Source organism: Rhodnius prolixus, unplaced genomic scaffold (genome assembly GCF_049639745.1).
Source record: "Rhodnius prolixus isolate KJV_2025 unplaced genomic scaffold, Rpr scaffold_5, whole genome shotgun sequence".
Lineage (NCBI taxonomy): Eukaryota > Metazoa > Arthropoda > Insecta > Hemiptera > Reduviidae > Rhodnius > Rhodnius prolixus.
The window spans coordinates 7,046,363-7,061,233 of NW_027411624.1; the positions used below are offsets into that span (position 1 = coordinate 7,046,363).

The 14,871-nt window shown below is 36.3% G+C and overlaps 1 protein-coding gene and 1 pseudogene across 1 annotated transcript in view; both read right to left on the reverse strand.

Moving 5' to 3' along the window:
- The window catches only part of LOC141457922 (uncharacterized), a 319,220-nt gene that overhangs the window by 203,626 nt on the left and 100,723 nt on the right, over positions 1-14,871 (reverse strand). The window lies entirely within an intron of this gene.
- On the reverse strand, positions 12,108-12,221 carry LOC141459045 (U6 spliceosomal RNA; annotated as a pseudogene).

The window sequence follows — 14,871 nt, forward strand, 5'->3', positions numbered from 1 at the left end:
CACGCTGAGGTCTGAGACCTACTCTTCGTTACGTAAACCACTAGGATTTCTTTAATTAACATCAAGGGTACGCTAAATCTGTCGAGTAGAGCTAATGGTAGTCTACAGAGCTAATGGTAGAATGTACAGAGCTAATGGTAGTCTTCAGAGCTAATTGTAGAGTCTACAGAGCTAATTGTAGAGTGTACAGAGTTAATGGTAGTCTGCAGAGCTAATTGTAGAGTCTACAGAGCTAATTGTAGAGTCTACAGAGCTAATGGTAGTCTGCAGAGCTAATTGTAGAGTCTACAGAGCTAATGGTAGTCTTCAGAGCTAATTGTAGAGTCTACAGAGCTAATTGTAGAGTGTACAGAGCTAATGGTAGTCTTCAGAGCTAATTGTAGAGTCTACAGAGCTAATTGTAGAGTGTACAGAGCTAATGGTAGTCTTCAGAGCCAATTGTAGAGTCTACAGAGCTAATTGTAGAGTGTACAGAGCTAATGGTAGTCTGCAGAGCTAATTGTAGAGTCTACAGAGCTAATGGTAGTCTTCAGAGCTAATTGTAGAGTCTACAGAGCTAATTGTAGAGTGTACAGAGCTAATGGTAGTCTTCAGAGCTAATTGTAGAGTCTACAGAGCTAATTGTAGAGTGTACAGAGCTAATGGTAGTCTACAGAGCTAATGCTAGCTTACAGAGCTAATGATTGAAAGAAAACTATTTAATAGGAAAACTTTTGTGCTATCTTTTTGAGCTGGAAACCTACAATCCAACTGTAGATTTTAACTGTCATATAATTTTTTTTCTAACTGGATTAGAGTCGTAGAAGAGTGGTTATCAAAAATAGATTAACCTACAACCCAATTCGTAGATTATAACTGTCACATAACTTTTTTTCTAGCTGGATTAGAGTCGTAGTAGAGAGTTAATCTAGAATAGAACAGCTTAGAGGGCAAGAAGGTGTTCCTTAATTGAACTGATTTACATGTAGTATTGCAAATGTCAACAATGAATTGGAAATTGTTACTGTTCAATTTCGGTTGTTGATGAAGGAGAGTTATGCGATGATAGCGGTGTGATAAGGATGATTCAATAGCAGGAAATAGCAAAGTGGTGGTCTCTTAGAGAAAGAGAGAGACGGAGAACAGAAGGGAGAATTCTTCGCTGTGCATGTCATAAGTGCAGCAAGATATATGTGGGGGCTAAGACATTGGGAATGCTCTCTTGTGCAGCACAGATCTTGGTACTTTCAAGTGAGCACTTCCCAGTGAAGTACTACTGCCTGGAGTACCATTGCTGGTTTTTCTGTGAGACAAGTGTATATGCCTTTATCTACCCTAGCAGATCCACTAAACTAAAGACATAAAATAAGGATAGCCTCTTCTTCCACTTGTGGTGAAGATTGCTGTATCTCTTTCATCGAGATCTTCCACCATTTTTTTTTTGCTCCCTCCATTTAATTACCACTAATATTGATGTAGCAGCTATAAGATGCTGTTACTGGCAGCATCAACAGCCATCTTACTTTTAGAAAACAAAAAGGGAATTAAGAAGAATATTTGATTTTAGAGTTTTGGAAAAGTGAATGCACCATTGAATGGGAACCTGTCTAACCTCTGACCCCAGAATTGCCCTAATTTGGAACTTTCCGGAGGACAAAAACAAGGCGTTTCAAATAAACCGTTACTGGTCCTCCTCCCAGCAGTGGCAACTCCCAATAAAACTTCAGATCACTAGTTAAGAAGTGTTCCTTGTCGTTAAAAAGATGATCGCAGAATCAGTGGCGTTTCACTCCCTTCAAGCATTGTTTGAGATAGTCACAGAGTAAGGTACTTCGAAATTAAAAAATCTATTCAATAAAGTGTAAAATAAAAAAGCACTATCTAGATAAATCAACGTAGATTAAAAATTGCATTTCCTTCCTTTAATCTTATCAACTGCAATCATTAAATAAATGTTGACGATGCATTTTAATATAAATAATTTACAAAACAGGAACCTTTTTTAAAAAAAGTAATCGCCTATTTTTTCAGGCGGGGCTTAACGTCCAACTACCAATTAGGTATCGTGGACGGAGGAGACTAGCTAAAAGACTTTATTGTTAAATTCTTTGTATTAACCATTGAATAAAATCGAATCCACTAACCAACAATACATCTTAGTTTTGCGGGTCTAGTCTATAACCTCCTAACATACTTTACTATAAATTTCTCATATTAACCATTAAATAAAATCCAAGGCCTAGACCGGGAATCGAACCTACTAAACCAACAATACATCTTAGCTTTGCGGGCCTAGCCTATAACCGCCTGCCATACTTTACTATAAATTTCTCATATTAACCATTAAATAAAATCCAAGACCTAGACCAGGGGAATCAAACCCACTAAACCAACAATACATCTTAGCATTGTGGGTCTAGCCTATAACCGCCTAACATACTTTACTATAAATTTCTCATATTAACCATTAAATAAAATCCAAGACCTAGACCAGGGGAATCGAACCCACTAAACCAACAATACATCTTAGCTTTGCGGGTCTAGCCTATAACCGCCTAACATACTTTACTATAAATTTCTCATATTAACCATTAAATAAAATCCAAGGCCTAGACCGGGAATCGAACCTACTAAACTAACAATACATCTTAGCTTTGCGGGTCTAGCCTATAACCGCCTAACATACTTTACTATAAATTTCTCATATTAACCATTAAATAAAATCCAAGGCCTAGACCGGGAATCGAACCTACTAAACCAACAATACATCTTAGCATTGCGGGTCTAGTCTATAACCGCCTAACATACTTTACTATAAATCTCTCATATTAACCATTAAATAAAATCCAAGGCCTAAGACCGGGAATCGAACCTACTAAACCAACAATACATCTTAGCATTGCGGGTCTAGCCTATAACCGCCTAACATACTTTACTATAAATTTCTCATTTTTAACATTAAATAAAATCCAAGGCCTAGACTGGGGGAATCGAACCCACTAAACTAACAATACATCTCAGCTTTGCGGGTCTAGCCTATAACCGCTCGGCTACCGTGGCGCCTTATTTTAACAATTCCATCTCGAAGCAACTTCAACAAACAATTACCTACTTTAATTTATAAAAAATAAAAATGAAAACATATTAATTAAGAAAAAAGAAATCTACTTTTTTAATTAATTAATATGGGCTCCTTTTTCATTAAAAGCGTATTTTGTACAAAATGTTGCTTAATTTAAAGCAGGGGGCTTTAATACATATTGTGCTTAAACATGGTGAATTGTTTGCGGTTTTAATTTGTAAAGTAGGTCTACTACTGTCACATGTATCATAATTTAATTAAATAAAATTAAAAGTATTAATCATATATTAATATTTATTAAAATATTAATATAAGTACAATATAATACACAATTTAAGGCGTTCATTACCCAAATCGATGTAACTCCATTTTTTTGAATGTCTTAAATATAGGTTTCAAAGCACTTGATTCAGTCATGGTTTTTTTTATATTTATAATAAATTTAATATAATAAGATTTTGGTAGGCATTCTTAGTAAGTTAAGAGTTCAGGGCAATAAAAGATTTTATAACTTTATACGAGGTGTGGCTATTAAATAACGAGACTACTGCTGTAAAACATTTTATTTTAAATTTATACATAATTAGTTATTATCACCTTCAATATGCACCCCTCCTGTATCCCTACAACGCTCCATGTGAATTTACCATTGTTCGAAACAGTGCTGGAAGTCTTTATCTGTCAGCTCCTGCATGACGTGTACCGCTTTTTCTTTCACAGCTTCAAAGGACTGAAATCGTGTTCCTTTTAATGCAGATTTAACTTTGGGGGACAGATAAAAGTCACACGGGGCGGCCAGGTCAGGCGAATAAGGCGGATGACCCAAAAAACTGGGATGTTGTACGACTTGGTTAGAAACGTCTTGACAGTCAATGCAGTGTGAGCTGGCGGCGTGATGTCTTGATGGAGAACCAGTGAGACTTGTTCTTCCACAAATCAGATCGCTTTTTTCCTTACTCTTTCACGGAGTTGAGCGTTGCACCTCACGATAGTAAAGTAATGTTGATTAATTAAAATCGATATTTTCATCCGACATCTTCTCGGCCATCTTGGAAACGCTTGAACCGCTCAAAAACTTGTGCACGTGATTTAACATTTATCACCATAAACTACTTCTTTTAATAAAAGATAAGCTTCAATAGCGGTTTTATCCAAGTTGTGATGTGAAATTTCACGACAATTCGTTGCTCTACAACATGGTGTAGTGTCATGTTTTCGGTAAAACGAAACTAACACCTCTTACACAAACGACGGTTACGATCAGACAGATTTCTCTACAAACACACGTGAGACGCTGCAATCGAAAGAGAAGGTTTTACGCTGCACAGCTGTTGGTCGTTCCAAGATTTGGCGCATGCATAGTTCTTTTGTAGCAGCATCAGTCTCGTTATTTAATAGCCACACCTCGTATCTTAAATTTAGGTGTCAAAGCACTTGGTTCAGTCATGGTTCCTTTATATTTATAATAAATTTAATATAATAAGATTTTGGTAGGCATCCCTAGTAAGTTAAGAAGTTCAAAGCAATAAAAGATTTTTCTAACTTTATAATGTTGGTTAGTTATTGATTTTAGCTCCATCATCCGGAGTTAGAAGAGAATTTATGAGTTAGAACTCATAGAATAGAAGAGTAAGAGAAAGGTCGTTAGAGTGGTTCAATCCAGACTTTATTTTTAAAAGATTCCACAGGGATCGGAAGGGGGATTTTTTTGGCCAGGAAGAGCGAGCTTAATACAGGAAGCTCCCCGTTTTATAGTTAAGCCATTCAAAATAATGTCAATAAATCCAACCTAACAGTAGAGGGACTTTACTCAATAATTCAGAAACTGAACCCAACAGCGGATATCCTCACGTAGAACTGTAAAATAAAAAAATCCTTGTGTTTGTATGTGCGTTGGTCGGGTTTACGTCTAACGAAAGAGAGGTTATGGAGGCTGTGGTGGGCTGGAAGCTGGATAGAGGGAGTGAAAGATACGAGGCCTAAACCAAACCCAAAATGGGCTCTGCTGGGACAATGCTGGATATTTTTGTTTAATCCCATACAGGAAAATTTAACTCCAAGCTTTTCCTTCCTTTTTTCTTTTTTAAAGTGCGGAAACCAAGCTAACAGAGGAAGTAATCACATTGGTGCTTCAAGTGTTGTAACAGAGAAATTTCGAACTGAAATTGGATAACCACATTTTCCCTTAGTTTTTCCACCCTCTCTCTCCCTCTTACCCTTTTTTCCACCCAAGGGTGAAAAGGTACCCTCTGTTGTGAAATGAATTGGGTGAGAGAGTAGCAGAAGGAGAAGATTTAACCCAGCATCCTGAGAATATGATTTCTTTATTCTATCCTTGTATTAAATTATCGGATTATTTGTAAAAGCAAAAAAAAGCAAATTGAATGTGGTTTTAAATGAAAAACTGATTTGAAATGGTTTCATAAAAACAAAAAAAGCTGGGTTGATTGTAAAGCTCCACTTTCTCGGAGCATGTGGGTGAATTTCTGCTTACTATCCAGGCGGAAACTCAAGCAACAGGAAGATGAGCACAGTTTTAATCTCGAAACAGCCATATTCCAGGAATCCCTAGCCTGGGTATCGGAGGAATTTGTACCACAGAGTGGTTATCCCTAAAGCTGATCTTTTATGTCATCAGCTCAGATAATGGTTTAGAGATAAAGGATTCAAAGGTCCACCTTATCTTGGGATATCAGAGAAAGGAATGTGGGGTGGCCGAACACTTTTTGTCAATGATAAGTAAAGAATACCCATTCACATCTTATGGGATCTGAACCAAATTGTGGGAACAAAGATCTCAAGGAAGGAAAAAAAAGGATGAAGTTAGCCGAAGTATGTTAGGCAATAACCTCCCAGTACTGAAACCACCGATCAGGACACTCAATCGCACTCAGACAGTAGAAACATCATAAGGCTATTATCCTAGTCCAAGCCTAGCTTAACCGCCTGTGCAAAAGCTTTCCCTGCAATAATTATTATACCTGCGAAGTCGTATTATCAATTAACTTTTAGGTAGGATATTAAAACTAATGGTTTTATTAATTAAAAATTTAAGTTAAAACCAATACACAGGGACTTAATTTTTTTAATGAGTAAAAGTGAAGTTCCATCCCTAAACTTAACCTGTAATGAGTAAAGGAATCTCTTCCTGCCTTTAGTGCATTAATTGGTAAATAATTGCATTCATTCCCTGAGGATTCATTCTTCACGACGTTACTCTACTCGTCATTCAGTTTAGCCAATTCTTTTAGAAGGGTTAAAGCCCCAGGTAGGGCTCAGAACAGTAGAAGCTGCCCAGACAAAAGACACTTTATCGCATCCAGGCTTTGAGGTCACTCCCTGAGGATTCATTCTTACACTCTCTTCACGACGTTACTCTACTCCATCATCAAGTTTAGCAAATTCTTTTAGAAATAGTTTATACTTAGTTTACCCCCAGTTAGTTATAGTAACTTCCGCTCGTTGCTAAGTTAGTGTTAATGTTCAGCCTTCCTAATCCAATCACAATATTCCGCTCGAGCCTATACATTGATAGCTACTTAAATCTCCTTTTCGGAAGCGGTAATCATGGACTTCAACCTCATCTACAGCTGAACACTCAAAAATCTTTTATTTGAAACTATGCAATTATTCATTCTTAAAACTAAGTGGTATAAAGTGAGAAATGTAAGCGATAAATGTTAGAGACAATAGGACAGAAAGCGGAAGGAACTTTGAACAACTTGAAGAAAGGGTAGAGATCGTTGCAACCAGAGTGAGCACACGTGGGCTGCAATAATCTACAGTCACATAGACACAAACTCACGTGCAAATTGCACTAATGTATTTTGACATGGGCCCCCTACCCAAACACACATACACCCCTTTATATTTATTATTACCATACAATTCAAAGTAATTAGTGACTTTATATATGAAACAGTCGTTAACAGAAAGGCTGGGGAAAGTTTTCAATTTTAAAGTTTTAGGTTGGTATTACTGGTGAGAGAGAGCGAGTGAGTGAGTGAAAGGGAAGGATAACTCAGTTTTTGTCGGTTGAGGAGGCGTGAAAACACGGTTAGCGTAGTTTTGTTTGTCGGTCTACGTATGCGCGCGTACATTATTGTGGCCATAGTACACTACTAGTCACATTAGACAACAACAACAATTGAACCTAAGTTTAGCAGCCCCTTTTATAGTTTCCTCTGGAACTGCAAAACCACAACTCTTTGCTCTGTTGAGTCATAAATCCTAAAGTTTTCCCTTATCAGTTCACCCCCCACTTCTCTTTCTATCATCACTTCCGCTCGTCAGTGGTACCACATCCTTCTTTGAAGAAATAAATAAAATTTCAACGGGTAATAAAAACCGTTCTTAAACAAATTCTTTTATTAAATAACTGCATCCACAGCCACCATTATTGGTTACTCATTTCGTATTTCCATTTTGTAAAATTGTAATTCAAGATTTAATTCTTGAAATCGCGGCAGAGGAAGTGCTCTACAGGAACCTTAAGGAGAGGACGGTGAGCACTAGGAACAACATTGGTGCCCTTCGTTGAACCGGAAGTTGGTAAGGTGGCAAGATTGTGGTTCCTCTTCAATCTCTAGAAATTAAAAAAATCTTTTTCAACCACTAGAGATTCTACTTTCTTTTTATTTAATAATTTAAATAGAATTCACATTATTCAATTGAAAATTGTTTGGAAAATTGTTTTATTCAATTCTATACTTTATAATATCTCGTGACTTTTCAAAAGAGGTATTATTGCAATGATATAGGTTTTCCTATAGTGTGTTTTGAATGGAAAATACACGTATCGAGGTCACCTAACTACAGTGACTACGAATTCGGTAAATTAGGAAAATTGGTGTTTCATATCAGAACAATGAAAACTCAAACCAGGTAAATATAAATAAAGGATGCCTATTTTTGCAGGTAGGCTTTACGTCCAACCACCCAAATTAGGTGTCATGGACGAAGGAGACTAGCAAACATACTTTACTATTATAAATTTATCATATTAACCATTAAATAAAATCGAATCTACTAACCAACAATACATCTTAGCTTTGCGGGTCTAGCCTACAACCGTCTAACATACTTTACTGTAAATATCTTTTATTAACCATTGAATAAAATGCAAGGCTTAGAGAACGGGAATCGAATCCACTAAACCAACAATACATCTTAGCTTTGTGGTTCTAGCCTATAACCGCTCGGCTACCGTGGCGGTTCAAAAAGATATATACTCAGACTTAACAGAGGCCTAAGGGGCTTTCTTAACGTTTAAGGTCCATTCGATGTGAGTTTAGGAAGTCTATATGGCTATTAGGGCTAGCCCAATAAAGGTTCTTCCGGTTTGATTGGGGCTAAAGATGTTTACATTTGTTCCATGTTCTTTGGCGTTGCGTATAGGGCGCGGCAGGGTGGAATTCCTGCTAGAGAGGTCTTTGAAAACGTGCTTTGAAGCCATAGGTTAACGATACTGGTGTGCATCACAAATTATATCGCTACTTACTCATTCCTTCCTCTAATATTCCACTCATTTCTTGTCCCCTTAAAATAGGAAACAGTACTTCTGAATCGTACTTCAGCTACACGACTATTCGCTGTTAACAAGGCGACACTATCAGCACCACAACACATCGGTTCAAGTACGCTGAGTTGTTCTTCAAAATTTGATGTAACTCGAAACACATACTTTAAAGTCACTAGACAAGCGCACAGACTCAGCTGAAGAAGAAACCTCATTAAATACAATATTTAATAATTCCTTGTACTAACCATTAAATAAAAACCAAAACCTAGACCAGGAAATCGAACCCACTAACCGCTCGGCTATCGTGATGACTTCAAATAAGAGAAATTAAAACTGTTCTCAGCTGTAAAAGGGTTGATCATCCAAAAACTGCACGAAAAAGTGTAACGTTGAAAAACACCCAACTTTGACCATTTTTTTCTCTCTTTCTATAAAAGATAAAGTTCTCAAATTTTCTTTATAATGTAGGACAAATCCTTCTTTATAACCCAGATCTGATAGATTTCGAGAAAAAAAGTTACTGATATTGAGCAAATACAGGTATTTTCAAAAATTGTTCTTCCCCTTTTTATCCAGCTTGTCCTACGTAGAGCCTAAACGCGCGTACCGATCGTTGTCGAAGAAGGTCTAAGAGTTCTTAAACTCTTGTATGGTTCCTTCGGTGTGAAGTTTTCGGGATTAAGCAAGTACTGATCGTTTTACAAGGATTCTGGGGCATATCAATAAAATATTATTCAATGCTGATTCGTCAAATAAATCGTGTTTATAAGAAACTTGCAGGAAATCGCTGAAATATAAAAAAACAACATTGTTTACTTTTCTCAATTTCTCATTTCGCCCCGTATTTCCCCAAACTCTAAAGCCCAGGACTAAACTTTCAAAAGTACAGCCCCCCCTCGTTCCCTCCACTGATTATAGGTTTACCACCTACTCGGCAGGTTTCAGTTCACTCTGAAGATCAAGTCCCTATAATCCTCTAGTGAAATCCAAAGAGAGAAAGGGACGCCCAAGACTGGTGGAGACTGCAACCAATCTAGCGTTTGTTCTCCCACTTTATCTATCCTGAACACACCCGCAGGATTCTCTGGAAAACTTGCACCTCTCCCTGTAATCAAGTCCTGCTCCGCCCTTCTTTATCCTACTTCTCTTTTGAAAGGCATACTCTGTTTGGCAAACACCCTTATACCATACAAACATTCTTTAGTGCACTTTTTTCCTTTTTTAAAGCACATTTTTTTCAAAGTACATTATTAAAGGGCAGTGGAAAATGAAATACAACCTTGATGCGCCCCACCCAAGCCCTCAGCTTTCGAACAGAGATAAGCCATCCTTTCCCCCTTCTACCATTAATTCGATTTTTTTAATCGATACCCTAATATAAGATTTAATTATACAGATATCTCATTAAAGTCCTTTTTTGCCCCTCCCAATTTCGTTAAGTGAAGAAGCCATCTTCTCCTCTTCTGTTATGATTTAATATAGATGAAATTATGTTATTACAAGTTATTAACTTAAAAAAGCAGCTTCGTAAAAAATAAAATATTAGGCCGGATTTTTTAAAAAAAAATAAGTTTGTTAAGTTGGGTATGCTTGTCATTCAGCTGGAATTAATTAAATTTAGGGATTTATCTCTCAAATTATAAAAAAAGTAAAAAGCACTTTTATTAAAATTTTTAAAAATTTGTTTTCCATTCACCCCAGGAAAATCATGTTTGAAAATATTCCAGAAATTGTTGTGAATTAAGCAATTTTAGTCAAGGGTAATTTCATTATAATGTATGAAATCTGCCCTACAATTTTCAGAATTACTTTAATGATAATCAAATTTGTCGCTAAATAATTGTAAATGGGATTACTAAATTTCTCGGACAAAAAAACCAAAGGGATTTTGCAAATTTTTGAAAAATAGCTGCTTACTTTAAGGCGCCACGGTAGCCGAGCGATTATAGAATAGAATAGAATATATTTTATTTTGCCTGTACATATGTTTTACATACAATAGACTCGTCATAATAATCACAATAAACTAGTTATAATGAACTTTGAAATGATCCGTCAAACAATGTCTTTGTACAATTTACTTCAGTTCACTCAACTTTGAAGTGAGTAACAGTCCATCTACTTGACAAGAAGTCCTCTATTTTATAAAACATATTATTCAATAAGAAGTCTTTAATAATTTTCTGAAATTCCTTTTTCTCTGTATTTCTTATTGATTGTGGAATTTTGTTGAACATCCTGGCTGCCATCATGCCCGGCGCCTTGTCAGACCTACACAATCTCCGTCTAGGCAAATGTAAGTCATTTTTGCTTCTTAAATTGTAGGAATGTTCATCACTTCTTAAAACATTTTTCTCGTTGTTCTTTATATGCATTATATTGGCATAAATAAATAACGACGGCAATGTTAATATTCTATTCTCCTTAAATAGTGGTTTGCAGCTGCCCATTTTTCTACTATGAAACATCATCCTTATAAGGCCTTATAAGGCCTTTTTCTGCATTTTAAAAATGAAGGCTAGGCCCGCAAAGCTAAGATGTATTGTTGGTTTAGTGGGTTCGATTTTATTTAATGGTTAATACAAAGAATTAACAGTAAAGTAAGTTAGGCGGTTATAGGCTAGACCCGCAAAGCTAAGATGTATTGTTGGTTTAGTGGCTTCGATTTTATTTAATGGTTAATATGAGAAATTGATAGTAAAGTATGTTGGGCGGTTATAGGCTAGACCCGCAAAGCTAAAATGTATTGTTGGTTTAGTGGGTTCGATTCTCGGTTTCTAACCTTGTATTTTATTTTAAAGGTTTAATATGAGAAATTATACTGTAGTGAATTATGTTTGCGCATGTTCTTCTTTGACCATGATACCTGATTTGGTAGCTGGGTCTTTACTCACAGGAAAAAGTTTGATCCAAGGGCTTTGAACTAAAATGGGGCTACGTAGGAAAATAAGTTCATTTCTAAATAGTCTTTCAGGACTAAAACCTTACATCTTGTCATCCTAGCGTATTTTTAAAGCGGATACGAATGAGGTGTTTGATGGTGTGCTAAAGTTTGCCTAAGGATATGCCTACGCCAAATAATGAAAGTTAGCACTAACATAAATACTTGTAATAGATCAGAGTAAAGAATGTATTCCTGTTCTATTTGTAATAAATAAATAAATAATTAAAAAAAATTATAGTCCAATAAAAATACGACAATTATTAATAGAAATAGAAAAATAAATCAAGCGGTCCTTTGGGAATGGGAGATCTGAGATTACTTCTAGTCATTGTAGTAGTCACTCACATTTCAGACAGATAACTGTTGACAAAATTAACTGCCATTTAGGGCTACCAAATGGGGGGGTTCCTGTCTACAGTTTCCCCTTCTGGCAACATTTTACGATCCCAACTTGGGGCTATATATTACGGTTGTTAAGAAAATTTATGTACGTAACTATTTATTTATAAATCTGGGGATATCCCTCAGGTGTTGTCACAATGTTTTAAAATCTGTTGTTACGACGATAACAGCAATCAAACAAGAATTTGGTGATGTATTACTTCTAAATATAGACGTTTTCCTTTCGCTGGGGCCATGCTAATCTCCTCTGTATAGTTCCAATTTTAGTATATGTACCACCGAAGTTAGGGCGCCAATGGTAGCTGAGCGGTTATAGGCTAGACCCGCAAAGCTAAGATGTATTGTTGGTTTAGTGGGTTCGATTCCCCCGGTCTAGGTCTTGGAATTTATTTAATGGTTAATATGAGAAATTTATGGTACAGTATGTTTTGCTAGCCGCCTACGTCCACGACACCTAATTGGTAGTTGGACGTTAAGCTCCGCCTAAAAAAATAGGCGAATACTTTACTTTTACTTTTAGACGATTTCCTTTACATCATTCTCTTATTACTGGTAAAAAGTAGTTTATAATCGTGCCAAATTGTGGAAATTAAGTATTCACTAAAAAGATTACTTAATAATACTTTTTCAATATTAAACATGATCGTTTTTTGAGGTTCCGGAAAAAGGAAATTCTATTCCGTAAACTTATTATATCCGGTCAGAGATTTTCTTCAAATTGTTGAGTACTTTAAACATATTTATACTAATATTTAATTGGTGAAAATTCCATAAAAATTTTTCTTTAGTAATTTAGTTGAGAAAAGTAAGACACCCACAAAATGAAGTAAGAAATGGAATTTCCCTGGGTAAAATGTTACCAAAATAGAAGTTCCAGATCTACATGAGCCCAATATGTGTTTTCGTGAAAATCTAAAACCAAAACTAAGAAGATTTTACACACTTTTCTGTTTAGTAAAGTGGTTAAAAACAGCCACCAATAAAGTTTTATTTAAGTCCCATTTAAAGGGCTTTACACTGAATCTATTTAAGTACACTGAAGGCAAAGAAATGTAAAAAAATTCATGTTAACTATCTTTCCAAATCGTATTTAAATAACTTGGTTATCATTCCTAAAGAAGTTCAAGAAGTTAGCGAAGAAATCAGGTAGTTAAAGAGTTTTCTTCAAGTTAACAGCCTAACCAGCTGTGCGGCCTAGTTACCCCCACCACTTGAATTAAACATGAATCTAGAGTAGAAGGAATAATAAAAAGATAATTTAGAAGCGATAACATGGCCAAAGGGGCACTTAATAATTTGGCCATTTAACCACTTCTACAATATCTACAATGCTAACTTAACATTAACAACTTCACTAAGTATGGAAGGCAGGGTCTGATTTGCAGTTTAAAAAAGTTATCAATAAAAAAAAAGAGTTTAGTGTAATACTATTCGACTTTCGACCTTTTACGTAATTCAATTTTTTTTTTGTAATCTTTTATTGTAACTTACCACTGCAACAGTTGTTGCAACAAGCAAATATGGTAAAAGAAAAAAGAAATAGAAGAGATCATGAGTGGAGAAGGCACCCAGTGGTGTCAGTCCAGTAACCTGCTTTGCTCTCACGATAAGAGAAGATCACGAGGGCCATCTTCTCTTCAATCTCCTTAGAGGATTACTCTGGTAATGTGGAGGAAGATAGGTGTTCTATGAGAAGGTTAGGATGAGTGCTGTAGAGGAATGAAATTTGAAGAAACGAGTGTTAGCATGATCTGTAATGAAAGGGATTTTGAGGTCATTATGGATAGTGAGGTTAGATACATAGAACGGAGCGTTAAGAAGTTTTCGAAGTATTTTTGGACTGTAATGTCTGGGAGGCGTAGTGAGTTGGAACGCTTAGTCGATCCCCATACTTCGATGCCGTATGACCAAATAGGTCGCAGTAAGAGTAGATATAACAGTCTTTTGTTATGTAGGTTAAGTTTCGAACGTTTGTCAAGTAGTCTGGCGAGAAGTTTTTGTAGCGTTGGTTAGTTTCTTGTCTTTTCGGTCTAGTCTGGGGGATTCCATGTCAACCGTTTGCTTCTAGGTGCAGTCCAAGGTAGCGTACTTTGTCCACAGTTGGTATAGGAATTTGGTTCAATTTTATTAAAACCAAACATTTTTACTCAAAAAATGTGAAATTATCTCAATATAGAGGAAATTATTACCATCTGACAAATACTTCTAAATAAAAGGTTGTGTTTATAAAAACTTGATAAGAAATTACCTTTCGAGATAGTGTAAAGCTTGTCCAAAACTAGGTTTTTAGTTTTGTTCGGCTACAACAAGTTGATAAGTTATTTTTCTCAGCTGGGGCTTAAACTTATAAGACACCACTAAAGGCCCATTCAGTTTGGTGACGTCTTTAGTAACAATAACCCTCAAAAATCTTATCCTTTCGCGACTACCACCAAATCCTAGTCTAAGGTGAAGAAGGGTGGAAAAAACAATGGTTTTTCTTTTTCTAATCGATCCACTTTGTTGTGTGTAAAGAAGCTGTTCTTTATTGCAAATAAACACGCAAGAGTGCCTGAACTCCCGCGCTAAAGCCTCACGGCCCCACAATGGAGTGTACTAAAGGCTTTGCGGCTCATCGAGAGGTGGTGGGGGAAAGGTAGGCTGAGGCCTTAAACACACACACACCTCGCCACGCCTGTTACCATTGGGCTAACTGTAAACAACACTAAAACATTCAGTAAAATCTATATAGCCCACTTTTGCCATAACCTATTATCGAAGCTCTAATGGCAGAAGATTTCGTTAGTCTAAGGGTGTTATATAGGAGAGGTGGAGGCGTGTTCCCCATCTCCTATTTGTTTTGCCTTCTCTCAGCCCGCTCCCTCTCCTTAAACGGCAGAAATATATTTTTGTTTGAAAAATTTCTAATGAATGTTATTAGGGATAAAAATTTGGGAAGAAATC